Source organism: Canis lupus, chromosome 3, assembly GCF_011100685.1.
Source record: "Canis lupus familiaris isolate Mischka breed German Shepherd chromosome 3, alternate assembly UU_Cfam_GSD_1.0, whole genome shotgun sequence".
Taxonomy (NCBI): domain Eukaryota; kingdom Metazoa; phylum Chordata; class Mammalia; order Carnivora; family Canidae; genus Canis; species Canis lupus.
The window spans coordinates 51,440,529-51,468,405 of NC_049224.1; the positions used below are offsets into that span (position 1 = coordinate 51,440,529).

At 39.8% G+C, this 27,877-nt stretch overlaps 1 long non-coding RNA gene across 1 annotated transcript in view; it reads left to right on the forward strand.

Moving 5' to 3' along the window:
• Positions 1-3,250: 3,250 nt before the first annotated feature.
• LOC111095217 overlaps positions 3,251-27,877 on the forward strand; it is a 65,760-nt gene continuing 41,133 nt past the window's right edge. Inside the window, exon 1 of the long non-coding RNA XR_005357040.1 lies at positions 3,251-3,397. This is a non-coding gene — a long non-coding RNA (uncharacterized LOC111095217). The remainder of the gene's footprint in view (positions 3,398-27,877) is intronic.

Here is a 27,877-nt window from a genome sequence, read left to right on the forward strand (position 1 = left end):
GGAGACAATAAACCCACAGTCTCATATGCCCATACATGTCCTGAGCTTGAGTCGTGGACAAGATGAGATTGTACCCTTGGGCAGAACTACTATGTCATGGATGGCATGGAGCCTTGGGGGAGGGCTCAAGTTCAATGCACTGGTTCTCCATAGGCAAGACTGGTGAACAGGCTTCTTGCATGGAGGGGTCCAGATTGTGTCAAATCTAGCATATGTACCCACATCCCTGATTCAGAATCAAGTTTTCCAGTTTTAGTAGTGTAATGGGTATTCATTGCCCATGAGGAATATGGAGCAGACCAAGAGTCTCTTGGTCTTAGAAAAAGATACTACGGGAGGCTTGTTATTGCCAGTTGAGCCCACGACTTCTCCGTTCTCGACTGGGAATTAATACTCGAACAGATAAAAAGACACAGATTTTATTAAAATGTCACAACAAGGGGGATCTCTGGGTGGCTCAGTGGTTTAGCGCCTGCCTTTGGCCCAGGGCACGATCCTGGAGTCCCGGGATCCTTTAGACAAGAGTCCCATGTCAGGCTCCCTGCATGGAGCCTGCGTCTCCCTCTGCCTGTGTCTCTGCCTCTCTCTCTCTCTGTGTCTATCGTGAATAAATAAATAAATAAAATCTTAAAAATAAAATAAAATAAATAAAATAAATAAATAAAATAAAATAAAATAAAATAAAATAAAATAAAATAAAATAAAATAAAATAATAAAAAATGTCACAACAAGGGCAGCCCCAGTGGCTCAGCAGTTTAGCACCGCCCTCAGTCCAGGGCATGATCCTGGAGACCTGGGATCGAGTCCCACGTCAGGCTCCCTGCATGGAGCCTGCTTCTCCCTCTGCCTGTGTCTCTGCCTCTCTCTCTCTCTCTCTCTCTCTGTGTCTCATGAATAAATAATAAAATAAAATCTTAAAAAAAAAGTCACAACAACAACAAAGCAAATTCTATGATGACTACCATTTATATCATGGGAAATTAAGCTCAAAAACAATAACAAACCGGCCTTAGGTCATACAACCATAAATAATGCGACTAGGAATATAGCAGAAGTCTGTCTTTCCCAAAGTACAGGGTGATGACCACTGTTTCACTGTCTAGTAAACTATATCCTGGGTAATTTGGATATTGTGCTTAACAAAAGAGTTATGATCAAGAAAATAGAAGGAAGCTGAATATCTTATCACCTCTGTATTTCGAGAAGACCAATTATGATATCAGGGAGGCCAGTGGTCCGTGAGACATAGTTTGGGAAATCCTGTCCTTCAAAATACCAATTCCATATAATTAGGCTACCAGGAAGGGGTGCTAAGTAAGGTCTGTGTCTACTCTGAATACGGAACAGGTTGATGGGGAGGAATATAGTGTTAATGAGAGCAACTACCATGTATTCCCTCTCCACTCTGTGTAGGTGGCATGTTATAAATATTAACTTATTTAGTTTTCACAATTACTATAGATCAAACATCAGTATTCCCATTTGCAGATAAGAAATGGAGGATAACTCAAGAATTTAGGTAACATGCTGAGCATCACAGATAAATAAAGAGTAGGGCTTATACATTAACACCTTCCTTGCATCCCCCTCAGCCTATCCCCAGCCCACAGATTCCTACTGCTTTCCCATCAGGATTTTCCTTCACCCTGGTTAGTTTGCTGGATAGAGTTCTAGAAGATCTGGTGCATCTAAATAGATGCTCATACTCTGAAGCATGGCCCTAGAACCTGCAAACGGGGATTCTAAGATAGGAGATCTTGGTGACAGAAGGCCACACAAGGTCAGAAGGAAAATAACGAAATCCCCCCAAATATTACTATACCTGTCCCTGACCTCTGTTTTGTTCTTGATGGCTTTTATAAAGCAGCAAACCATCCCAAACAGAAATATTTTTATAAAATGAGATTCCCATGCTTCAGAAATAAGTAAATCATTTCAAGTACTCTTTAATTCCTGTGCTGATCCTTTAGACAAGCTTTTATAACATTGGGAAGTGTAATTACTAAGATCTGTCATAAAATGCATTAAAGGCACCACTAGTGACATTATTTCCCATTTCCTAGCTTTGGTCTCTTTCTCCACTTTCTTTCTCATTTGCCAGCACCCCCACCTAGCACTTTAATTTCTTCACTTTTATTTCAACTCTTTCTGAATTTCCATAGGCTCTCCTCTGGTGGAGTCTGAGCAGCAGGTCCATCCCATCCTACAATCATGAATGGTGTGTGTAGGAAACAGGCAAAGTGTGAGGCACTCAGAGGCGGGACCATTCTGGGCCCACCAGAAAAAGACAAACCAGAACTGATTACACACACTGACAATGAGAAATCTCAGAAGCCCACCAGAGACTGGAGGCAGCACAGAGTTTAGACAAGTGGGAACTGTGACCACCTAAGGCTGCAGGGACAGAGGTTATGTCACAGAGCCCAGAGGCTAAGATCACCAGATAGAAGTTAGAACCACAATAGGCCTGTTCATTGGGCACTGAAGCCACTGCCAGAAATGCCATCAAAGGCAAACAGAGAGAGAGGAGGAGAAATACCTTGGCTTCTTCCTTCTTCCCAAACCCCACTTCCCCCAAGCCTCCCATTGTCTGAAGCCAGTTAAATGCCAGCTGCCATGGGACCTAGGAAATGCAGCCAACATTGTATTTCTGTTTTTTTTTTTTTTTAAGCTCCTCTTTTATATTCTGAGAGGCTCATTTCCTTGAAAACTAGAATTTTCCAGCAGTAACATTTTAATTTAAATAATCTCCCCTTGGATGACAGCAAGCCGTAGGGACACAATGTTTTATTCGAGCTCAGTGGGGCTTAGCAAGGGGATCAAGTTTGTACAGAGAACCACTGAAGACCATACAGAGCCCCCAGCATCTCAGCCTGGGGGATGTAAGTGTGAAGGATCAGGGATGGGGCCGAACCGCTCTAGTATCTACATCTACTCCACTTTCTTTTCCTCTTTGCTTTGTCTGTCCTCCTATCAAGTAAGTACAGTGGGAAAAGCAGGACAGCATGCTCATGTCCTAGCACCAGGTTTATCATATTCTACTATTCACCTCTTCATAATAATACTAATAGCTACCAATTATTGGGAACATTCTGTGTAAATTTCACTGTAGGAGGAAGGCACTGCTATCATCTTCCACTTACTAATGAGGAAACTGAAGCCCTGGGTGATTACGTTGCTTTCCTGGCCTGAGGACCTTGTAAGTGGTGAAAGCAGGCTGTATTTGAGCCCATTCCTCCCTGACTCCAAAGCGCAACCAATAAGCTCTACTGCTTCCTCCTCCCCATGCGACAGGAGGCGAGGTGCTTACAACGTCTGAGTTTGCGTTAAATGAGGACGATCCATATTGACCTTGCTGGCTTTCACCAAATGGCTGGGATTCCCAAAGTAGATAATGTAAGTGAAAATGTTTTGAAAACTCTTAAGATTCCCTTGCTTTACATCCTATTATTTCCACTTCTGCTTCTAGCAGGCACTGTCTGGTTCCTTAAGTCTCTCCATGTGGGGCTCAGCTACTATTTTTGGCCTGCCAAGCTGTTTTCGTTTTTCACCAGAATGCATGCTCCATTTGGGTAATGGGAACAGATGTGACAATGGGAACAAAACTCCTACCAGCCACGTTCTAACCCAAACATCCCAGAAGCGGCTTCCAGAACTCATCTCCTCACGTCTGCTCCTGGACAGGGAAATGTGAGAACACAAAGCTCTGCTTCACTGTCTTTTACTAGCCTTGATCATTTCTGATAAGTGCTCCTGGTAATCACTTTTCCTTTCCACAGCTTTGAGTTCTGGTGTGTTGTCCATATTATATTAATAAAGGTCCACAGGGAAAGGGTGATTTGTCAGAGGTTAAGAAATAATTGTAAGAAAATGTTTTGACATTATGTTAATGCCTGTCAGTGTATTATCCCCAATTTAAAGTTAATCACCAAAATTATATTGCAATTTCAAAAATGTAATGAAATAAGATTTGTTGAGGTGTGAATAATAAAGAAACCAAGAGCCTAGAGCTAAAATAGAAGTAAACTTCTCGTTTAACTCTTTTGTGGTTTCCTGCCAAGGGGCAAAGAAATGGTGATTTGGGGCCTGTGGATCTTGGCAAAAAAAATGGATTCACAATCCAGAAAAAAACAAGAGGTCTTTGTCTACAAGGCAATACAACCAAGTATTGAAATAGAAAGTTGAAATTTAAATCTGGGTCAAAAGGGTTCCAAAAATCTGGATGTTTGTCATTATGTGGGCAAGATATTTAGACACTTGATAAATTATTCAATTTTCTTATAAAATGCTGGTATCTTGCCCGGTCTCTGACTTTATGCTTACAATGCCCTGTCAAACTTTTCTGCTTGGGTACCCGGCCACCACCTTGAAATCAAACCAACCTTCTCACATTTCTCCTAAAACCAAAGCTCCTACTTATCTGTGAGTAGTAGCAGGATTTTCTCAGGCTCTGATACTTGGAACTCTGGAGTCATCTTTGACCCCTTCAATATTTATGCAATCTATTCATATCCAGGCCTTAACATTCTTTTGAGCTGTCCTTTAAAAATAAACATGAGAACAATAGCATCCATTTGCACACGCTTGCCACAAGACAGGCTTTCACTGTGAGATGCGTTTTAAAAATTATCCTTCTCCCTCCAAACAACTCTGTAAGATGGACAGCATTAACCCATTTTTAAAATGAGCAAACTGAGATTTGGAGTGGTCACTGACCTAGTTGTTTGCTCAGTAAGTGCTGGAGTGGGTCTGTCTGCCTCAAAGCAAGCAGACCATCCGAGAGCTGGTCTCTTAGTGCTATCATGAAGACCCACCAAGCCACAGCAAGCCCTCAGAAGGCACTGGTGGGACTTAACGCTACTCCTTCTTTCATGCCACACCCGCCACACCCGCCTTGGTCCTTGCTGCCACTATGCTTATCCTGCCACTCAGAACTCCTTGCTGGGACAGTCGCCCACCCTGGATCCCATCTCCTTCCTTCACCCTGAATGCAACTGCTGGATGAATCTTCCCAGACACACTTTTTGAGTTTTGAAACTCAAAAATGCCCATTCTAATTCACAACTCTTTGAGGCTCCTCAAATTCTTTTGGAAAAAGTTCAAAATAAGCCAGCCCTTCAAAGCGCTTTGTTACCTGCCATCTTCCATCCCCACCACCATCACCCTATTGGAACCCTCTACTCCAACAAGGCAGGTATGCTTCCCAGGCTCCAGGTGCCCTCTGAAGTGCTCACACAGTTTCTCCTACTATGACTACCCCTTGACTTCCACTTTTGTCTTCTACTTCGCTCAGATCCCATTCATGTGCCCCCCCCCCCTCTTTCCAGGAAGCTTTTCCAGGACCACCTGGCCCATTCTAGTTAGCTTTCCCCTTCCCAGACATCTCATAGTGCTTCTTATCTGCCTCAAACATGTGGCATTAATCAAAGTGGCTTGGACCGTGAGCAGCTCTTGCCCTCAGCTAAAAGCAGTGCAGTCTGGTGGGGGGAAACATATACTTCCAATGATGAAGAATGGGTGGTTGCGTCCCAAATCTGCCACTAATTACCCATTTGATTTGTCAAGCCACTAGTGGGTTAATGCCCATAGTTTTAGTAATAGCTTTGGTAATGGCTTTTATTTGCCAAACACTGTCTGTGTGGCTAAATGCTTTACAGGTGTTATCTAAAAAAGAGGTGATCATATTTTCCCCATTTTAAGGACAAAGAAAGTGAGCTTCAGAGAAGTCATTAGGTAATTTACTTTAGACAAAAAGCCCATAAGTATGACTGGGATTACCCTGGGATCCAAAAAGAGGCTTTAATTTATCTCAAAGAGCTTTTAATTTATATCTTGAAACATATTGCATCCTGTTAGCATTTCAGACTTTTGCAATCAAATGCTATGAAGACTTCCTCCACTACCCCACCTGCCCTAAAGACTCTGCCCTTCAGTCCCTCTGTTCTCAACCTGCCTATTCCCATCCTTTCCTGGTAGAAACAGTGGAGGAGGGAAGGGAGCTGCCCACAGCATCTTCACAGGGCCTCCTTGAGTTCACACCAGGTAGATGCAGATAATCAAGGACCTTCAGGGCTGGAAGAACCTCTCCATGCCACAGATGCAGAACTTGTGGCTCAGATGGGAGCAGCAGCTAGGCCAAAGATACTCACCTAAGTGAGGATGGGGACAATGCTTCTTCCTGACAAGAACTTGCCCTAAGGGATCCCTGGGTGGCGCAGAGGTTTGGGGCCTGCCTTTGGCCCAGGGTGCAATCCTGGAGACCCGGGATCGAATCCCACATCGGGCTCCCGGTGCATGGAGCCTGCTTCTCCCTCTGCCTATGTCTTTGCCTCTCTCTCTCTCTCTCTCTCTCTCTCTGTGACTATCATAAATAAATAAATAAATAAATAAATAAATAAATAAATAAATAAATAATCTTAAAAAAAAAAAAAAAAAAAGAACTTGCCCTAAACATCCTATGCCCTTCTGCATGTGCCAGGTGCTGAAGACCAGGTGCCTGCACACCAAGACAAATGTCCTGTCATCCATCTCAAATCTGTTGCCATTTAGTTCGATGAGGCTGGATAAATAGGAACACCCACTTGGCCTTTGGGGAGCCCTTCATTTCTTCACATACCTCTGCCTGTGCTCTCAGGGCTCCATGCATCTCTGTAATATAGAGCTCTGATCATCCAAGTTTCCCTTCTCTGCACTGCCTCTCACTCCTGATGCCTCTAATCAGCCACACTGCCCTTTGCTGGCCTTTCAACCTTTCATTTATGTCCTCATTGAGATAAGACAGCTGGCCTTGGCTGCTGCATTCAGAGTGAGGATGCACCACTGATTTATTGAATGGCATAATATTTCTGCATCTCATTCCCCAACTCCTTCACACAGTCATGTGTCTTGTCGCAGATCTGATGGCCACTGGGCATGGAGCAGATGTCTTCATCGAGCAGCTCATAATGACACTGGCTATTAGATCTCTCTCTCTCTTTCTCTCTTTCTTTTTTCCTTTCTTTCTTTCTTTCCCTCTTTCTCCTTTGAACACAGACATTGCAGTTGATTCAGAGGCCACTGATGTGTGCATAGAGTTTAAATCACTGCCTTTCAGTAAGCATTAGCTAACCCTGGTGTGCAATGTGATAACTGCCTGTCAGAGAAATTCCTTAAAACAGCTCTGCTCCCCACGGTACTTGAACCCAAGTTTAAGGGTAAATGTTTGCTATGAGAGGCCACTCTGCCACCTGAGAAGCTCCTGGACTTCTAGGGCAATAAAGGAAAGGCAGTTTTCCAAGATGAGCATGCATTGATTTGCTGAGCAATGGAGATGAGAGTATGGGGAACTTTCTCTTCTCTTTCAAGGGTATAATTGATGCCACCAAGATCAGGTCAAGTTGGTGATAGCACTTGGTCCTCTCAATATCTGCAACTGAGTCATAATGCTAACGCCTATATTTTCAGAGGTTTTAGCAAAGAACTCCAGTACATTGTTGGAATGGTCATTTTTCTGTATTCATGTGTCCCTCATGGAGTCTGAACCAGTCAGGGTTCTTCACAGAAACAGAACCAGTAGGGTATATGTGTGCACACACCCATACATGTGCTTGTGTGTGCATGTGCACATGTACACACATGTATGTATAAGAATTTATTTCAAGGAATAGGCTTACACAATTGTGAGACCGGCAAGCCTGAAATCTATGGGGCAGACTGAAAGGCTAGGAACTCTGAGCCACATGTCCTGAACAGACATGAAATGATGCTGTAGTCTAAAGGCAAAATTTCTCATTCCTCATTCCTCAATTTTGCTCATAAGGCCTTTTAACCGATTGGAGGAGGTCCATGTATGTTATCAAGAATAATCTCTTTTGTATGAAGTCAGTTAAGTGTAGATGTTAACCACATCTACAAAATGCCTTCATAGCAACATCTAGATTATGGTTTGATTGAATAACTGGATACTATAGCCCAGCCAAGCCAACAAATTAATCATCTCAGAGTCAAAGGCAACAAACTGTAGCATAGGGGCTTCCTTTTTAAATCTCTACCAGCCCAAATGAGCCTCCTCACTGCACAGCAAATGTTAGCCCCAGCTGGGGACTTTCAAAACTAGCTGGCCCTGAGCTAGTCACAATGCTGGTTCTAGGTATTTTCCTAGGACCACCTGAAACTTATTCTTTACCCCTCTGCACCTTAAATTTCCTAATATTTTAGTGACACATTCAGGCCCTTCTCACCAGATTCTGGGATTGTTTTCCCCTGTGACTCTCAATATCACATGTACCCCTATTTTGGAGTCCATTTCACTTAACTTCTGGGTCTTCTTCTATCAGCTCCAACTATGTAGATTGCTCCATTGATTGGTCAAATGTCATCTGGGAGAGGAGGGAGACTCAGACAAAGAAGAGTGATTTATGAATGAGCAGGGAAGAGTAGGAATCAAGTAGGGCTCTAGCTACTCAGATGGATGAAGGCTACATGGAAGGGAAAGGAGGTAAGGGGCCAAACATCCAGATTAAAAACCTTGACACTTCTGCCTACTTGCTGTGACTTTGGGCACCTTGTTTAACCTCTTCAAGTTTGTGTTTTCCAAAATGCCGAGGAGGTGCATAAACCTACATCATAAGTATGGGGAGATAATAATATATGCTAAGCAAAGTTATGGTTTCTTCTTTCAGAAGAACTACTCTTCCAGCCCCCTTTTAATTAGAGAGCCAAATGGTGGATTCCTGCCTGTTAAGAGTGGCATTCTAGGTATCTATTGCTATGTGAAAAAATATCCCCCAAAATTTGTAACTTAAAACAATTAATAATCATTTACTATGTTCATGAACCTGCAATTTGGGCAGAGCTGGGGGATAAATTGCCTCTTTTCCATGTGGCATCCAGTGGGACAGCTTGACAGCAGCCAGATAAATTTCCAAGATTACACCCTGGCTGATGGCTGATGAGTTGATGCCTCTGTTTCTCTCACATGAGCTTTTCTAAGGGGTGATGGGCTTCCTTGCACCCCCATGACAGGATTCTAAGAGAAAAGAAGATGAAGCTGCCAGTCTCTTGAAGTCTCCACTAGAAGCTGCAGAGTTACTTGTGCTATATTCTCTTGACCAGCCACATGGCCTGCCTATATGTAAGGGGAGTAGACATAAACTATACTTCTCAATGAGAAGAGTGTCAAAGAATTTTGGCCCCTGCTCAATCCACCACAACATTCAGTCAACATTGAGAAATAGGACCAGATTAACCTCTTACCTGAAATAATTGAAAACTGAACAAAATATACAAGCCAACATTATTCAAGACATGGACATAAGCAATGAAAGCTAACAATTCCTAAGGATAGGAAACAAAAAGGTGAGCCCTAAGACTGTCCCAGTTTATGGCCTGGAGAAAGTTTCCAAGCCACAGAACAGGGAGAGAAACCCAATAGGAGTCTCATATTTCTCTGTTAGTTGAAGAGACAGAGTCTGAAAAAGCTAAGGATGCTAGAGAGTATGTGGAAGAATACAGGAAAAGAGAAAGCTACAGAGAGAGAGAGACAGAGACAGAGACAGAGACAGAGAGCGCTCTAGATATCCACAGGAAGTCCCCATCACACACTCAGTTGCATACTGAGCAGAACAAGTATGTGAAAACAAAACAAAACAAAGGAACTGTCTGACCCCAAAGAAAGAATCACCTGAAAGGATTACCAGGGACAGAGCCTGGAGGTCATGGAGAACCAGGAATAGTGCCAGTTCCCATATGTCAACGTGAAAAACCTCATAATTTAAAGGGCTAAGAATATCTTGCCTCAGGAGTTAGGGAAAATTAGCCTTATGCTAAGTGCCACTCTGGTCCTACCCAACAAAATTTAAAAGAAACACTTGAAAGTATCCAAGTGTCTCCACTTTAGCCATGTCCTAGAACTAAACTAAAATATCTTTATAGGAATTCAAAAATATCCCACAACCAAGAAGGCAATGGCATTAATGATGTGTAGCATCTAACCAAGAATCACCAGGCATGCAAATAAGCAGGAAAATACAACTCCAAATGAGAAAAACTGACCCAAAAATTTCACAGATAATTGAGTTAGTAGACAAGGACATTAAAATAGTTATAACTACTGTATTCCATAGATTCAAGAAGCTGCAGGAAAGATGGAACATATTAATCAGATACAAGAAAAATATTTTTTAAAATGCAACAAGATCAAACTTCTAGAGATGAAAAGTACAGTATCTGAGATGAAAAAGACACCTAGATAGGATTTACAGCAGATAAGATGAACTCTCAGAGAAAAATATTAGTGAAATTGTAGACATAGCAATAGCAACTATTCAAAACTCAACACACGGTAGAAAAAAAGTAAAACAAAGCTTCTGTGAATGGTGGGACAACCATAAGCAGCCAAATTTGAATAAAACAATAAACCCACATATCCAAAAATCTCAATGAACCTCAAACAGAAGAATCAGAAAACTACTCTAACGCACATCATCATCAAATTGCTTAAAACCAGTGATAAAAAGAAAAACTTAAAAGCAGCCAAAGAAAGACACATCATGAACAAAAGGGAAGGGAAGGGAAGGGAAGGGAAGGGAAGGGAAGGGAAGGGAAGGGAAGGGAAAGGAAGGGAAGCATTTGGACTAGCACTAATGCTAAGTGCCACTCTGGTCCCACCCAACAAAGTTTAAAAGAAACACTTGAAAGTATCCAAGTGTCTCCACTTTAACCATGTCCTAGAACTAAACTAAGATGTCTTTATAGGAATTTTTGGACTAGCACTTATGCTAAGTGCCACTCTGGTCCCACCCAAAAATAAGGAAGACACTAGTTTTCTCACTGGAAATGACAAGAAGACAACAAAGCAACATTTCTAAAGTGCTGAAAGCATCCCTGGTGAGGAAGCCTTCTACATACTCTCTTACTTCGTATTGGTTTCCTAAGGCTACTCTAAAATTTGCCACAGACTAAGTAGCTTAAAACAACTAAAATTTATTCTGTCATAGTTCTGGAGACCAGAAGTCTGAAATCAAGGTGACAGTAGGGTTGATTCCATCTGGAATTCTTGAGAATCTGCTCCAGCCTTCTCCCCTAGCATTTGGTGGTTGCCAGCAACCCTTGGCTTACAGATGTATCACTCTAGTCTCTGTCTCCATCACCATATGGTATTCTTTCCTGGGTCTTTAAATGTTTCTTTATTCACAAAGACATGAGTCATTGGGTTTAGTCATTGGGTTAGGATCTGCTTTACTCCAGAGTAAATCTTAACTTATGTCTTCATTATATCTACAAAAACCCTATTTCCAAATAGAGTCACATGCATAGGTACAGGGAGTGGAGACTTGAACAGGCCTTGTTGAAGGTCATAGTTCATCCCATTACATTAATCTCCAGTTTCTCAGAGGATGGAGAGGGTCTAGTGGAGCATTCCAATGCACAGGAGAAGGCCAAAATCATCAAACGGATGAAACCTGGATCCCTAAATCACAATGTGGAAGACCACTCCAGAAGCATGTGACTGTGCTGTGACATGAATGAAAACATAAAGCAGAAGTGTGATAAGCCACCGAGACTCATGAAGACCATTAATGGGCCACTATTATGGAAGTAAAGTGAGATCATGCATGTAAAGGACCTGACACATGAAAGGTGCTAAATAATTGGAAGCATAATTAGGATATTAATAAAGAGAAGAGAGTTATGAGTCTACATTAAGTCTCAGGTTGGGCTCCCTGTGACCGACTTCTAGCGGATTATCAAAAGACTTTGATCCCAATAGGAATAAATGACCCACTAAAAAAGGCAAAGAAAGTTCCTAGGTCCCTGCAAAGCATGGCATTGCTCTTGTCATATTACCATTCTCTTCCCATTCCAAAAAGTACAATAGAGTGAGCCAGTTTATTTAAGTAATCACAAGGCAGAGCAGACAGGTGATTCAAACTAAATGTTTGACCCAGTTAACTGGCAGATTCCGTCACAACAAAACCCCAGTACATAAAATATCAGTTTCTGGTTAAGCCAGAAAGGAAATCTGATCTTCTGCTATTTCCAAGCAAGATCAGTTTACAAAATTACTTTGTTTCCCATACATCTTCTGAAATGACTATAGACCAAATAATCAATTGATTTGAAGCCATTTTTTACTCTCATCCAAAACAGAGAGACATTTTTCAGTCCTATCCAAAAGGGAAAATGTTAAATCACATGTGAATTGCAGATATAAGCATTTAAAGACTGTTTTCCTGTTTTGTTTGTGAATAATTTTTCATTTTATGAAGGAACCAAATATCTCAGTAGGTAAAATCAATAGCAACCACCAGAGCGGATGGAAAATTCTCCAGGCTTAATATGGTTTCATGCATGGCTGTCAAAGCTGAATGTCTTAAGGGAACAAATAGTGAATTCCCTGCCTTGGAGGAGATGTATGAATTAGAGTCTTTTCTTTTTAAAACTAATCTGTTGTATAATGGTTCATTCATTCAACAAATATTTATTAAGCACTTATTGTGTGCTACATACTACATCAAATGTTTGAAATACACAAAAAATAAAATTGGGGACCCACTCCAGAGGGAAGAAAGTCTAGTGGAATAATAACTATGATTTAGAGAGCTTGTTAAATTTCAAGTACCATTCTTAGCACTCTGTATGTGTTAATTCATATACCCTTCATGACACCTCTGTGAGGTGATATTAATATCTCTATTTTACAGATAAGGGAACTGAGGCACAGAAAGTTTAGAGTGTTCACAGTCCCAGATGTAGAGCCAGGATATGAGCCCAGACAGCCAAGTTTCAGAGACTATGCTTTCCTTATGCACAAAGCTGATATGCAAGCACATCATCTCACCAATGTGACAATTGTGAGACAGACTGTAAGAATCTTGATGGGAAGATTCTATGTCTATGTCTCATTTTATTATTGTTTTTCCCAATTCTTAGAAGAGTTCTTGGTCTGCAGTATTCTTTTATTTTTTTTTCAATTGTTAAATTAAGTAATCAAATAGAGTAACAGAAAGTAATCTGGTAGACCCAAACAAGCAGCTCCCATATTTGTCTGGGGAAAGCATAGAAGGCTTCCCAGAGGAGGTGATTTTAAGCTGGTTCTTCTGAAAAGGTAAGTTAGGCATTTGATAAGTCATCCAGGGAAGGAAAAACATTCTGGGAAGCAGGAGTTCAAAAACACACAGGCAAAGGCACCAGGGCAGGTAAAGGATAAATTCTTTTCAATTAAGAAAAGAAAGAAAGAAAGAAAGACAGACAGAAAGAAAGAAAGAAAGAAAGAAGAAGAAAGAAAGAAAGAAAGAAAGAAAGAAAGAAAGAAAGAAAGAAAGAAAGAAAGAAAGAAAGAAAGAAAGAAAGAAAGAAAGAAAGAAAGAAAGAAGAAAGAAAGAAGAAAGAAAGAAAGAAGAAAGAAAGAAAGAAAGAAAGAAAGAAAGAAAGAAAGAAAGAAAGAAAGAAAGAAAGAAAGAAAGAAAGAAAAATTACAATCTTACAATGGTTGGTAAGAAGGGTAATTGATTATTTGTGCAGTGTTAATCTTTGTCCTGAGCAAGCAGTGCTTCTCAGATGGTCTCCTGGAGCCCTGAAAAAGAAAATTGTTTGGTACTTTTCTTCCTCATTTTTGAAAAAAGACATCAGAAGGCTCTTTGGGATTATGGTTTCCTGAGGATGTTTCTCCTAAACAAAACCTTTAGATAAGTGCTTCCTAACATGACCCTGGAGACTAGTCGAGGCGCTCCAGCACCTTCAGAACTGAGAGTTGGCATCTTGGTGCACCAGGAATTCTGAGCCAAGTTATCAATTGGGAAGCTCTTTCTTAAGTGGAAAAAGTCAGTAGAACTTTGGCAAAAGTTGTTACAGGTATGGAATTCCATATATCGAATTGTCAAAAAGAAACAAAAGACAGGCCATTGTGTCGCTTTCTGGAGTCCAAGATTGTTTCTGAACTTGAAAAGCACCTAAAGAGGTGAGCTGAGAAAAGCAGGAAACATGTGGTGATGCAAGAGATCCTTAAAAAAAAAAAAAAAAAAAAAAAGCAATAGAAATAGGAAAAGGTTTAGATACTGGTCAAAGTGGACAAGAATGAGCCAAACCTCAAACAGAAGTTTCTGCCACTATCCCCCAATTCATGCACAAAATAAAGAATGTAAAGACCCTTACTGACTCACCAGTGGCCTTAGCCTTTTCACAAAGAACTGTCCTTTCTTAATTGCTTTTCTTCTAACTTTCTTAACTGACTGCTTCGGTGCTGACCAGAGAGTCTATGGTTACCTGATGGATTCTGTGCTCTGTTCATGTAAGCCATGCTGTGCTCAACTAGCCTCATAGTTTTTGTTCTCACCAGTTCTGACCATTTGGGTTCCAGAACCTGACTTCTGGTTACATTGTTTTTTCCCCCTTATGGCATCCAACCATCCCCAAATTTCAGCTAGAGTGTGAAAAACATTAAAGACAAAATATCTGAGCATGGAACCCTGCAAGCACCATGAGATAATGCCCACAAGATGGATATTAAAACGATATTTCCAAAATGAATACCCAAGGCACCAAGGATTTGCTAATAATCTGAGTTTCAATAGTGATTCAAATCCCTATGTTCCATGAACATTCCCAGTGAATCATCCAGTCAGAGTATTTATCAAGCATCTATGACCTTCCAGGTTCAGAGCTTCAGCCTAAGTACTGTGGTAATATGAATAGTTATGCTATATTATTAACTCCTTCCAATAACTTATGTTCAGTGTGGGGGTGATTTCTTTCAGAGTGATTATTCAGTATCTCAGCTTCTCCAAAACTTGTTTCTTTTTATCAAAACAGGAAAATTATTCTTGATATGTTTCTTTCTGCCTTATGTGGTCTTATGTTCCCAGATTGTTGTGATGTCCATTAATGTTTCTTGCTTCCTAAAGAATCCATGGACCTCATGGAAACATCCTTGCCCTACTCCTAGAATCTGTCAATAGCCCGAAGAACCTACCTGCTGCTTCTTCCATGACAGCCCCATGTTCTGTGGACAGCCTACCATCACCAGACCTCCCTTCCTTGGGCAAAGCTAAGGTATCAGCAAGACCTAGAAGAACCCAGTACCTTTTCATGTCACCAGCAGGAAGAAGCTTGACCCACCATTACTTGGAGCCACTTGCTCAATCTCGGCTCACCTATAGTGATCAGGGAAGTCTACTTTTGAGCTTCCGGATGCTCCTTCCATCATCCCTATATATCTATGGGAAGCCCTATGTCCCAAGTCACCAATAAGGAGCCATAATCCTGCTCTAGGTGGGGGCAGGTGTTTCCCCACAGACAGTATCTCCTCTCTGGCTGATCCCATGGTCCTAGAGTCCACTGGGTTTCAGTGTCTGCTCTTTCAACAAAACCTGTCTCATTCTCACCAACAGATTTGCTTTCTACTAAGGGGAGATGCTTTAAATAGAAAGAAGTTCTAGAAGGCTCCATGTGGTAAATGGCAAACCAGTAGAAGAGTCAAAGAGTATAAGATCTTTAGGAGTTTAGATATGGAGGAATCACTGTGAAGGCAGATGCCCTGAACTGTGGGGCTCAACCTCGATCATGAAGGATGAGTAACTCTCAGATAAATGCATAAAAAGAGGAAGGATATTTTAGAAGGTGTCGGCACTGCCAGCAATATCAGGGGAAAAAGAGCAGAGGAGAACACCAATATAAACCAAGCAATCTGCTCTGGATGTTTGCAGGAAAATGTAAGAGGCCTCCATTTCTGGAAGCAGGACCCATTCTTTATTTTATTCTTCAGGGCATTCATCCAATGCCATGTTCTCTTGGAAGCCTTTCCTGGAACTGCCAAACACATGGATACTGTTAATGTGCAACCTCTTTAGTTCACCTAGGCATGCATTCAATGCATTTTAATTTGTGAGCATATTTCTCAACTCTTCTTAGGCCATTGCAAGCTTCTTTAGGTGATATCATATTTTAGGCTTTGTGGAAGTATTAATAACTGAGACCTATAATGTATGCATATTATTTAGCACACAGCTAGGGCAGCCCTATAATTTATCTTCCAAACTAGGGCACTTTAGGGAATAAAAGGGAATCAACCAAAAATTACTCTAAGACAACAGGCAGTAACCAATATGGCCTCAGGCTACCAGGATGTATAACCACCCTACCCATAATAAATTTCTTTCTGTGAAATTAAAGGCTGATGATCAATTAAGGAATGCCAAAATGGTCTTCTGGTGAAGTTGATTGACCGTGTTATCTTGTGCTAGCTCAGTGTTTCTACCCAAAGCAGCCACTCTCCACTGAGTGTACAAGCTTTCTACTCTCAGAGAGAAGATTGCTCTTTAAATGGCATATTTATTTTATAAACATAGAATAACTGCATTTTTCCTAAATGCCAGATACTGTGCAATATTCAGGTAATATATGAGTGAAAGAGTCCATGTGTTCACTCACTCACTCACTCATTCATTCATTCAATCATTCATTCATATATTCAACAAATATTTATTAAGAGCTTATCATCCATCAGGCCAGGTGGTGGTGAACAATCGCCCCAGTCTTTACCCCAATGGAGCTCCCAGATTATACTCCAGGCAGCAGGTGAGAATAGGCCATTAATAAAGGTATTTATGAGCTTTAATGTTGGCTTAAAGGGAAATAGCGCTTTTGCGAGGATGAGTTAGTGGGACTTTACAGAGAAGAAAAGGAAGACATAATCACCAAGTAAAAGAGGAGGGATAGATAGTTCAGACAGAAAATAGCACAAGGAAAGGTTTGGAGACAGGAAACAACAAGATGAGAGATGAGAGTGTAGGATTAGTGGGTTGGATCACACTGGGGCCCAGCGGCCAATCTGAGGACTTTAAATGTGAACACATTAGTCAACCAGGGGGCATTGAAGCTCAGCATCAGGCTCATCCACGATCAGGTATAAATTTTATAAAGATTATTGTTTTTGAGAGACCTATAGCAAATCCTCTAGGAGCTAATTTGCAGAAAGTCAGTATGGACATTAGCCCATGACATATGCTACCTCCCCTTCCTTGCTTATTCTAGGTTCCTAGAGGTCAGTGTCGGGTCCACAGACTGTCCTTGTACTTGAAGAAACATAATTATTTTACAAAATGCTTTCTCCTAGATAGAGGGGCATATTCCTACAAATAATTGTCCTATTGTCATCAGAGCCCTAAGGTGTACAATGAATTCTGTGCTGCCTTAGAATTGTTGATAGTTGAATTGTTATGTAGATGTGAGTTCTATGACTGGGGACTATACAGCCTCATAAAAATAACATCATTATAAGACCTGGCTTTATTTCTATGTCCATTTTCCAGTCACCTGGAGAGACATCCTCAACATCAAATGATCGGCCAGCTGCCCCTGGTCCTGTCCCCTTATCCCTATGTCCTCCTAGTGGCTTCAGACTGTTCTCATTTCCTCTCTTGGGAGGCAGCTTATCCTGTGCAGTCTGCTTATTCAACACAAACTAACTTTTGATCTTAGACCTAAGGCTCTGAATTTTTGAATATACATGGCTTTTGCTTAATTCATAAGGACTATGAGAAGAATAAGAATTAGGCTATTTCCCCTGCACTCCAAAACAACCCTATTGCCTCCCACAATAGCAAGATACTCTGGACAAGTTTCTTAGAGGCTGTAAATTCAGTTCCCTAATATTTTCACAATGGATTAAAATTTGTTGGAGGCTTCAGTTAATCTGCCAGAAACTATCTATGTCTCTTTAGTTCACTTTCTACGTATCAATAGAGACCACAATCTTGGCCTTCAAATGCATATTTGGCAAAAATTTCAACTTCTTTTCCTCTAGCTTAATGAATCTGTTTCAAGAGCATCCCATTCTGCTTCCTAACAAAAAGATTTAAACTTTGATAATTTAAGGTAAACTGAATTCAATGAGTCCTTTAAGAGGTTATGCTTTTGTTTTTGTTTTTCAGTTTAGTCATAGAATAATGTCTCTTTTTCTCCTTGGATTTGGATCTAATTTTGGTATGTTTGCACAGAGCCAGACCAGCTACATTGTTTGCAGTGCCCAATGCCAAAGGAAGATGTGGAATCTCTTCTTCGAAAAATTATTAAGAATTTCAAGACAGCATTAAACCAAGCACAAGGCCCTTCTGAGCACAATGCTGTGTGATTGCATAGATCACATATCCAAGAGGCAGGTTGTGCATATTAGCTTGATACTGGGCTGGGAAAAAGGCATCTGCTGTATGTTTAGATCTACTAAGAAGGCCTTAGTCCCTCCAGGATACAAATCATTGGTCCAACCTGACATCTAAAAGAACATTCTCTACTTTCCAACACCAAGACCACTGTCAAGCTGCTTTTTGATGCATGGTGACCCATTGATCCTTGACCATTGCCATGTAGGCATAAGTAGAACTTCTGTGAGGATGACTAGACTCCTTAACACACTATCCAATCTCCATCTTCATTGCTTCTTTACCAAGCTTGGCATATCCTCAGCTCTCCAAGTACAGATGAGACAGAGAAACTGGTTTTCTCTATTCTTAGATTCCCCAAAGCTCTCTCTAGATTTCTACTCAAACCCCCAACATTGGCCATGCTCACTTCAGAAGAAGCAGGGAGCAAAGCCTCTTCACAGAGATTATAACAGTATTAAATGTATGATTCTTAGGTGCCCACTCTACTTTTAATAAAATTTTGTAATTATTCTTTTAAAAATGGAGACATCATGGCAGCAGAGATATCACTCTGTCTTAGGAAAGGGAATATTATCTTTAAAATCATTTAATTCACTTATCTTGTTATATAAGTTCCCGTGTGTTTCCCATTACATGAGGTAGTGGATTCATTAATTCATTCATTCATACATTTATTCAAAAATAAATGTATTGAATGCTACTAGATGCTAAGCACTGATTTTCAATGCTGGGTATATTGTAGGAGACAAGAAAGACAATGGTTTCATGAGACTTATTTTCTAGATCAGGAGTCAGCAAACTATGGCCTGCAGACCAAAGCTAGCCAACTACCTATTTTCAGTAAATACAGTTTTAGTGAAACTTAGCCACATCCATTTAATGTTCAAATTGTGTATGGTGCCACAATGGCAGAGCTAAGTAATTGTAACAGAGATTGTATCATCTGCAAGGCCCGAAGGGCCTATTTGACCCTTTCAGGAAAAATCGGACAAGCCTGTACTAGCAGATGAGTGAGACAGGTAGTAAACAGGTAAAAAATATATATGTAATATGTAAGATCAAGTAGTCCTGAAGCCTATACAACAAAGTTGGGGAATTCAGAATTATGAGATAGCTGACCTGGAGAAAACCATTTTAGATAAGCTAGTTAGAGAAATATTCTCCGAGTAGGTGGCATAAAGGCCAAGAAAGACATCCCATTCCCCAAGGGACAGAGAGTGTAAATGCCCTGAGCAACAGAGTAGATTATTTTATTTGGAAATTGTAGTTAGCAAAGTCTAGTTGGAATGAAGGAGGCCAATGAATAAGACAAAGTATGCATAATATTTTATTTATCAAAACTGTATTGCATTGTATAGTTTTCCTTTTTCTGGCCTTGATAATGATAGACACTAGAGGAAGGGAAGAGCCCAGAAATCAATTCTCAGAAATTCTTGAACTTTCATTGCTTCCTTTCCCATAGCCTCTATTTATAGGTAGTTTCTTCTTGTCTTCTTACCTTTATATAAACTACAAAGGATGGAAAATGCTACAAAGAAGCACTAGGTGGACAACATTTCCATCATGGTCATGATAAACTGACTCATAAATGGAAGACATGTCATCCAGTTCCTCAACTCCAAAGGATAGAGAACACTAGAGACAAGCACTAGGTGAACAACACTTCCATAATGTACATGACAAACTGACTCATAAATAGAAGATGTGTCACCCCAGTTCCTCTACCCAACATCAACATGACTTAAAATATAAGATGCTTCTAATGTGTTGTAATGTAATGATGGTGGATTTCAGTGTTACCGAGATGCTTTCCAGGCTCACAAGCAATTTACCTTCTCTGAGTCACAATTTTCTAATCTAGAAATTGCAGTTAACAATGCCAGCCTTTGAGGATTTTTATAGAGAATAAATGATATAATGAATCGACAGTGACTGGCTGGGTTCCTGGGTGCTTACTGCGTGTGATTTTACTACTCTCACCCTTCTTCTCTTTCTCATTCACCAGTGGCGCAGCACAGCTTGCGTTGATTCATGACCTAACTGTGGCTCTTTCTGATCCTTTATCAGTCTGTCTAGCATCCCCAGAGGCAGTGTTGCCTGCCCTCAGTGTAAGGGGAGTGTTGACATGAGAGATGAGCTGTACCCGCTCACACATCTTCCTGATGCCCTGGAGTAGGCAATGGATTAGCCTTTGAGTACAAACATTTCACTTCTCTCTCCAGAGGCTTCCCTGTCTTCGCCCACCCAGCCTGCTTTTAGACAATGCTAAAATTGCTGGCCAATTAGGTTAAGTTGGGAAAAGCAGTCTTTTGACTGAAATTGATTAATTATTTAATATTATCCAGGCCTTGGTGGATCTTCGGCCATCAGCAGCAACACCTAAAAGCTTGTTAGAAATAAAGAATCTCAGGTCACACCCCTGACCCACTGACTCAGAATCTTCATGTAAACAAGATCTTCATGTGATCTACATGCACATTAAAGTTTGAAGACCACTGGGGTTCTTAATACAGCTCTTATACAAGTGTCTTGACCCCAGTCCCAGAGGTATTTCACTTGAGCTGGTATTTTCTGAAAATTTTGTGGATGATTCTCATGTTCAGCAAGGTGAAGAACTGCTGGTCGATGAACTACTTCTCTGGGTTGATGTTCCCATAGGCCTCAGTAGTAGTAAGAGTCAGGCCCCAAATCACATAGTAAATGCCTAATATAGATGGGATTAGAAATATAGTCTCTGAATGCCCACCCTATATTCACTACTCTGTATCCTGTTACCTTTCCTGGGCAGATGGGTAAGGATGTATGTTCACCCTTATAATGATCTGTACATCAATCATAGCAGACAGTTTAAGAATTCCTAATTCTTAAAAAAAAAAAAAAAAAAAAAAAAAAAAAGGAATTCCTAATTCTAATCCATTGAACCTACCCAAATAAAACTCTCAAAAAAGCTGTCCTACAAAATGTTTATTCAGATTTATAATGAGGGCAAGATGATTTCATGAAATACCTTCACTGTACCTTTCCCTCTGAATATATTTTGATGCTCAGTACTTCTCCTACAGTATTGTGTGTATTAAACTAATACTGAGGGGATCCCTGGGTGGCGCAGCGGTTTGGCGCCTGCCTTTGGCCCAGGGCGCGATCCTGGAGACCCGGGATCGAATCCCACATCGGGCTCCCGGTGCATGGAGCCTGCTTCTCCCTCTGCCTTTGTCTCTGCCTCTCTCTCTCTCTCTGTGACTATCATAAATAAATAAAAATTTTAAAAAAATAAAAAAATAAAAAATAAATAAATAAACTAATACTGAGACACCTGGGTGGCTCAGTGGTTGAGTGTCTGCCTTTGGCTCAGGGCATGATCCCAGGGTCCCGGTATCGAGTTCCACATCGGGCTTCCTGCATGGAGTCTGCTTCTCCCTCTGCCTATGTCTCTACCTCTCTCTGTGTATGTGTCTCTCATGAATAAATAAATAAAATCTTTATAAATAAATAAACTAATACTTTCCTTTCTTTGAAATCCATCTTTCTCTACTGATTTTTTTAAAAGATTTTATTTATTTATTCATTTATAGAGACGCAGAGAGAGAATGAGAGGCAGAGACGCAGGCGGAGTGAGAAGCAGGCAGAGTGAGAAACAGGCTCCACGCAGAGAGCCCGACAAAGGACTCGATCCAGGGTCCCCAGGATCACGCCCCGAGCTGCAGGCGGCACCAAACCGCTGCACCACCGGGGCTGCCCTTCCTCTACTGATTTAATCGTTATATACAATCTATCTTCTAGGCCCCGAACCAAAAACAGACTTTCTTTTTCACTTATTCCATGGTTCCTCTAAAAATTGACTTTTTCTTCCTTTAAAAATCCCTGTTGGGTCATGTGAAATTCTCTGAAGGAGAGTGGCAGAGATAGTGCTCTGAAAATATTCCGTGTGCCTTCATTTCTACATTCTTCAGCTTCCTTACAATTAGATAGGAGTTGTGTGAACAGTTCATGCCAACAGACCGTGAGCAGAAGTTCTCTGTGTCACTTCTTGACTAAGGCATTTAAGAGATCACATGCTAGTTCCATTTCTTTCTTTGGGTGAAAAATTTAGATGCCACTTGTTTATATGGTAGTGTCACAAAGTGAAGAGAACCTGGGTCCTTGTGTCACCAGATGGAGACAGCCTCTACCCACCCATATTGAACATAGTATGAGTGAAAAATGAAAGTGTCATGCTAAGCTACTATGATTAGGGTAGAGGGTTCTGGGTAGCAGTTGGCATTATGTGGCCTAACAAGAAGTCCATAACATTAGTGTTTATCAAATTTTAATGTGAATATGAAACACCTGAGGATATTGTTACAATTGCAAAACTCAACAGATCTCTCTGAGATTTATATTCTTTATAAAGATTCTGAGATTCTGAATTCTTTGTAAGCTTCTATTTTTTTTTAAGATTTTATTTATTTACTCATGAGAGACACAGAGAGAGAGAGAGGCAGAGACATAGGCAGAGGAGAAAGCAGGCTCCATACAGGAAGCCTGATGTGGGACTCGATCCCAGGTCTCCAGGATCACACCCCAGGCTGCAGGCGGCTAAACCACTGCACCACCACCGGGGCTGCCCTCTTTGTAAGCTTCTGATGATATCAGTGATACTGGTCCTTGGACAACAATTCAGTAGGAAGGCACTAAAACATTCTCCACTGATATTTAATACTCAAACATATTCTTTCTCTTTCCAACTAGACCATAAGCTCCCATTGGCATGTTTCAATGTTCATGCCACAAATATATTCAAGAAAGTTGAGAACATCAGCAAAACTTGTGGAATATAGCTCTCTGAAAATTCTCTCCTCCATAAAAGCAATGAGAAAAAAAAATCCACTTTTCCAGAACTCTAAAATGTAATCAAAGGCTTAATGCAATCTGGGGAACATATATGCAAGATAATTTTCTTTACAAAGCATAATCTCATGGGTGCTTGGGTGGCTCAGTTGGTTAAGCATCCGATTCTTGATGTCAGCTGAGGTCTTGATCTCAGGATCCTGAGTTCAAGCCCCACATCGGTCTCCATGCTGGGCATGGAGCCTACTTAAAAGAGGGGGAAAAAAGGCATAATCTTGCTAATGACATTGAGACGACAGCATTTTTTTCTGTTCTGGTCTACTCTCATCACCTTCTTTCCAGCTCTGGATTTACTTGAAGAATAACTGACTAGAGACAAGTGAAAACCTGAAGCCTAGCAGCCACTGTGGGGAGCAAAATGTGAGGAGCAAAAGGATCTCTAGCTTTTTCAAAGCCTCATTCTCAGAGTCCAGTTATTATATGATCTGTATAGTAATTTTTCTTAAAAACCTCACTTACAAAGATGTCTGTATTTGATGTGATACAGAGATCTAAGATTGTGAAGACTCTCTTCCCCAGGGGAGATTATAAAAAATAATTATAAGCAAGTGCTTAACTTTCAGGCTGCCTGAGGCAGTGGAAAACAGGGCAAGCAACAAATGAACCAAAGCACTTAAAAGGAAAATTTCAAAAATAAAATGTCCATAGGGCTTTGAAAAGGTCTGATACAGTCCTTGGAATCCAGAGGCCATGTGCATGTCCAGGGAAGTACATATGCCCAGAGCAATACACTTGATCAAGATCTGAGAACAACATATGCTCTCACCTCTGACTGAACTTGAGACTTTGCCCAAGTAAGAAGTGAAGGCTGACACAGAGTTTTCAGCTATCGGGCTGAGTGTTGAAGGCATGCCCCCCACCCCACCCCTACTATGCACACAGATCTATGATGCAAAAATTGAGATACTTCTTGGTTACCAGCATTTAAGGAAATCTCTGTCCAATCATTAGCTGACCACTAAAATAACCAAACAAATATCTAAGTGTCCACACATGACAAAGAATACAGATTTAATGGAATTAGTTCAGCAGATTCACTAAACAAAGAAGCAATAGCAACTACAAAAAGCAGCAATGGGGGACCCCTGGGTGGCACAGCAGCTTAGCGCCTGCCTTTGGCCCGGGGAGCGATCCTGGAGACCCGGGATCGAGTCCCACGTTGGGCTTCCGGTGCATGGAGCCTGCTTCTCCCTCTGCCTGTGTCTCTGCCTCTCTCTCTCTCTCTCTGTGTGACTATCATAAATAAATTTAAAAAAAATTTTTTTAAAAAAGCAGCAATGGGAGACCTGGGTGGCTCAGTCAGTTAATCATCTAATTCTTGATCTCAGCTCAGGTCCTGATCTCAGGGTCATGAGATTGAGCCCCACATCCAGCTCTACACTTGGTGCAGAGACTACATGAGATTCTCTCTCTTGCTCTCCCTCTGCTTCTCCCCCCATTCAAACACTCTCTAAATAAATCCACAAACAAACAAACAAACAATTTTCTCAAAAACAGCAACAAACCAGTGGTAGAGTAGTGAACTGATTTCAGTTATATATTCAGTTAATATATTATATATATTATGTATATAAAATGTCCAGTTTTCAATAAAAAAAATATTAGAGAGGGAAAAAACATGCAAGTATATACTTGTACTGGGGGGCAAAGAAATCAATAGAAACTCAAAGTTTCTCAGGAACTAAGGAAGCCCATTGAACTTGCTAGATGAAGACTGCAAATCAGCTATTGTAAATATTTTTAAAGAGTTAAAAGATGCCAAATATAAAGAACTAAAAGATAATATAAGAACAACATTTCATCTAACAGAATATCAGTAAGGACGTGACAATTACAGGAAGAAAAGAGAGAGAAGTTCTGGAGTTGAAAAGTACAATAACTGAAATAAAAATACATACTACAAGTTTCAACAACAGATTTTATCTGGCAGAAGAAAGAACATAAGACTTGAAAATAGGTTGATTGAGATTATTCAATCTGAAAAATAGAGAAAAAAATGAAGAAAATTAACAGTGTTTCAAAGACAATTAATACATCAAAACATGAATAATGGGAGTCCCAAAAAGACAGGAGAGAAATGAGCAGAAAGAATATTTGAAGAAATAATGCATTTAGGCTTATGAAATTTGATGAAAAATTTTAATCTACATATCCCAGAAGCTCAAGTAACTCCATGTACAATAAACTCAGAGATCCAACCATAGATACATGATAATCAAATACAAAAAAAAAAAAAAGAAAGAAAAGAAAAAGACAATGAGCAAATTTTGAAAGCCACAATAAGACTAATCCTCAATAAAAAAGTACACAATTTCTTGTCAGAAACCATGGAGGCCAGAAAACAGTAAGACAACATTCAAAGTACTGAAATTAAAAAAGAAAAAGTCAACCAGGAATTCTATATCCAGCAAAACTATTCTACAAAAAATGATGTATAAATTAAGACATTACTGGATAAACAAAGACTGAGAATTTGCCACTAATAGGTCTGACTTATGAGGAATATTAGAGAGAAGCCTTCAAATTGAAATGAAAAGACACTACACAGTGTTTATAATTCTTTTTTTCTCTATCTAATTCAAAAGATGACTATAAAAAGCTATAATAGTTATTAGTGAGCACAAAATGTTGAGGACAAAAATCAGTTTCATTTCTAAATACTAGTAATGAAAAATCTGAAAATGAAATTAAGAAAGTATTTCCAAATGCAGCATCACCAAAAAGAATAGCTAAGGAGTTAGTTAAACAAAATAAGTAAAAAACTTGTAAACTGATAACTAGAGAAATATAGGGAAAGAAATTAAAGAAGATGTAAATAAATGGAGAGGTATCCTATTATCATGGATCAGGAGATTTAATATTATTAGAATGGCACTATTCACCAAATTGAGATACAATTTTAATACAAGATCTATCAAAATCCCAAATGACTTTTTTTTTTACAGAATGGACAAGCTTATTCCAAAATGGATACAGAATTGTAAAAGATCCAGAATAATCAAAACTATCTAGGAAAAGAACAAAGCAATAGGACACACACTTCCTGATTTCAAAGCTTATTATAGGAATAAAAACAATGTGATAGTGACATAAGATAAACATTAGATTAATGGAATATAATTGGTAGTCCATAAATAAACCCAGACATCTAAGGTTATTGATTTTTAATAAGTCTTTCAAGACAATTCAATGAGGAAAGACTAGTCTTTTCAACAAATCATGTTAAGACTAATGGATATACATATGCAAAAGTATGAACTTGGATCTTGATCTCAAAGCATATATAAAAATTAACTCAAAATTGATCAAAGATTTAAGAGCTACAACTGTAAAACTTATAAAAGAAAACATAGGAGTAAATCATTGAAACCTTCCATTAGACAATGTTTTCTTAGCTATGACACCAAAAGCACACAGAACAAAAGAAAAAAACAGAGAAATTGAATTTGACCAAAATTAAAAACTATTTTGCATAAGGACACAGTAAGGAAGTGAAAAGACAATCTGCAGAATGATAGAAAGATTTGCATCACATATGTATACAAAGGTCTAGTATCTGGAGTTTAAAGATATTTTAAATTCAGCAATAAAGAGACAAATACCCCCTTTTTTATTGGAAAAGAGTCCAAATAAACATTTGTCCAAAGGAGATATAAAAAAAGGCCAAAAAGTACATCAAAAGATGGTCGACATCACTAGTCATTAAGGACATGCAAATCAAAACCACAATGAGATCCTACTTCATATCCACCAGGATGAATATAATAAAAAAGATATTCAATAATAATAAGTCTTGGCAGGTATCTTGAGAAATTGGAACTCTTGTGCACTGCTGATGGGAATGTAAATTGTACAGCCACTGTGGAAAGAAGCTTGGCAGTTCCTCAGTAAATTAAACTAGGATTACCAGATGACACAGCAATTCCACTCCTGGACACATACTTCAAATAATTGAAAACATAGGACTACACAGAAACCTGTACATAAATATACAGAGCAGCATTATTCACGATAGCCAAAATTGGACACTCACCCAATGTCCATCAACCAATGCTGGGTAAACAAAATGTGGTACATCTGTAAAATGAAATATTATTCAGTCATGCTAAAACTTGCATGAGCCTTGTAAAGAAGTCCACATAATAGGTCACATATTCTATCATTCAGTTTACATGAAACATCTACTATAGGCAAATCCAGAGAGAGAAAGTAGATCACTAGCTGCCAACAAGAGGAGTGGGGAATCGATAGTCCCTGGTAGCAGGTCCATGGCTTGTCTTTGAAATGTGAAAATATTCCAGAATAAGAAAGTGGTGGTGTCTACATCATCTTGTGAATGTACTGAAAATGACTGAATTCTACATCGTGAAAGGGAGAGACACGGTATGTGAATTCTATTTCTATAAAAACATAAAAAGGAATTAAATAGAAATTCTTGAGTTACAAAGTACAATAACCGAATGAAATGAAAACAAAATACAAATAAACAAAAAGAAAGTTGACTAGGAGGGCAGGAGGAAAGAAGGAAGCTTAGAAGCATAGAAATATTTTGTATTTGATTAGGAACACTACTGCCCTTCTACAAGTTCCCTACATAAGCTTTGTTTCTCAGACTTTTTATATACTATTTCCTCTCCCAAGGAAATTCTTTCCACTCTGGTATGCCCTGAGAAAACATAACTCCTTGAGCTCAAAATCCACTCCAGTATTCAGCATTCCTACCTCCAAGCATTTAGTCCCTCATTTTCCTCCATAATCATAGCACTTAGTCCCAGCTCTTGTGGCAGTGGATCTGTATTTTCCCTTTTTAGGTATTAATTAAGGCATAATCAATATACAGTAAAGCACG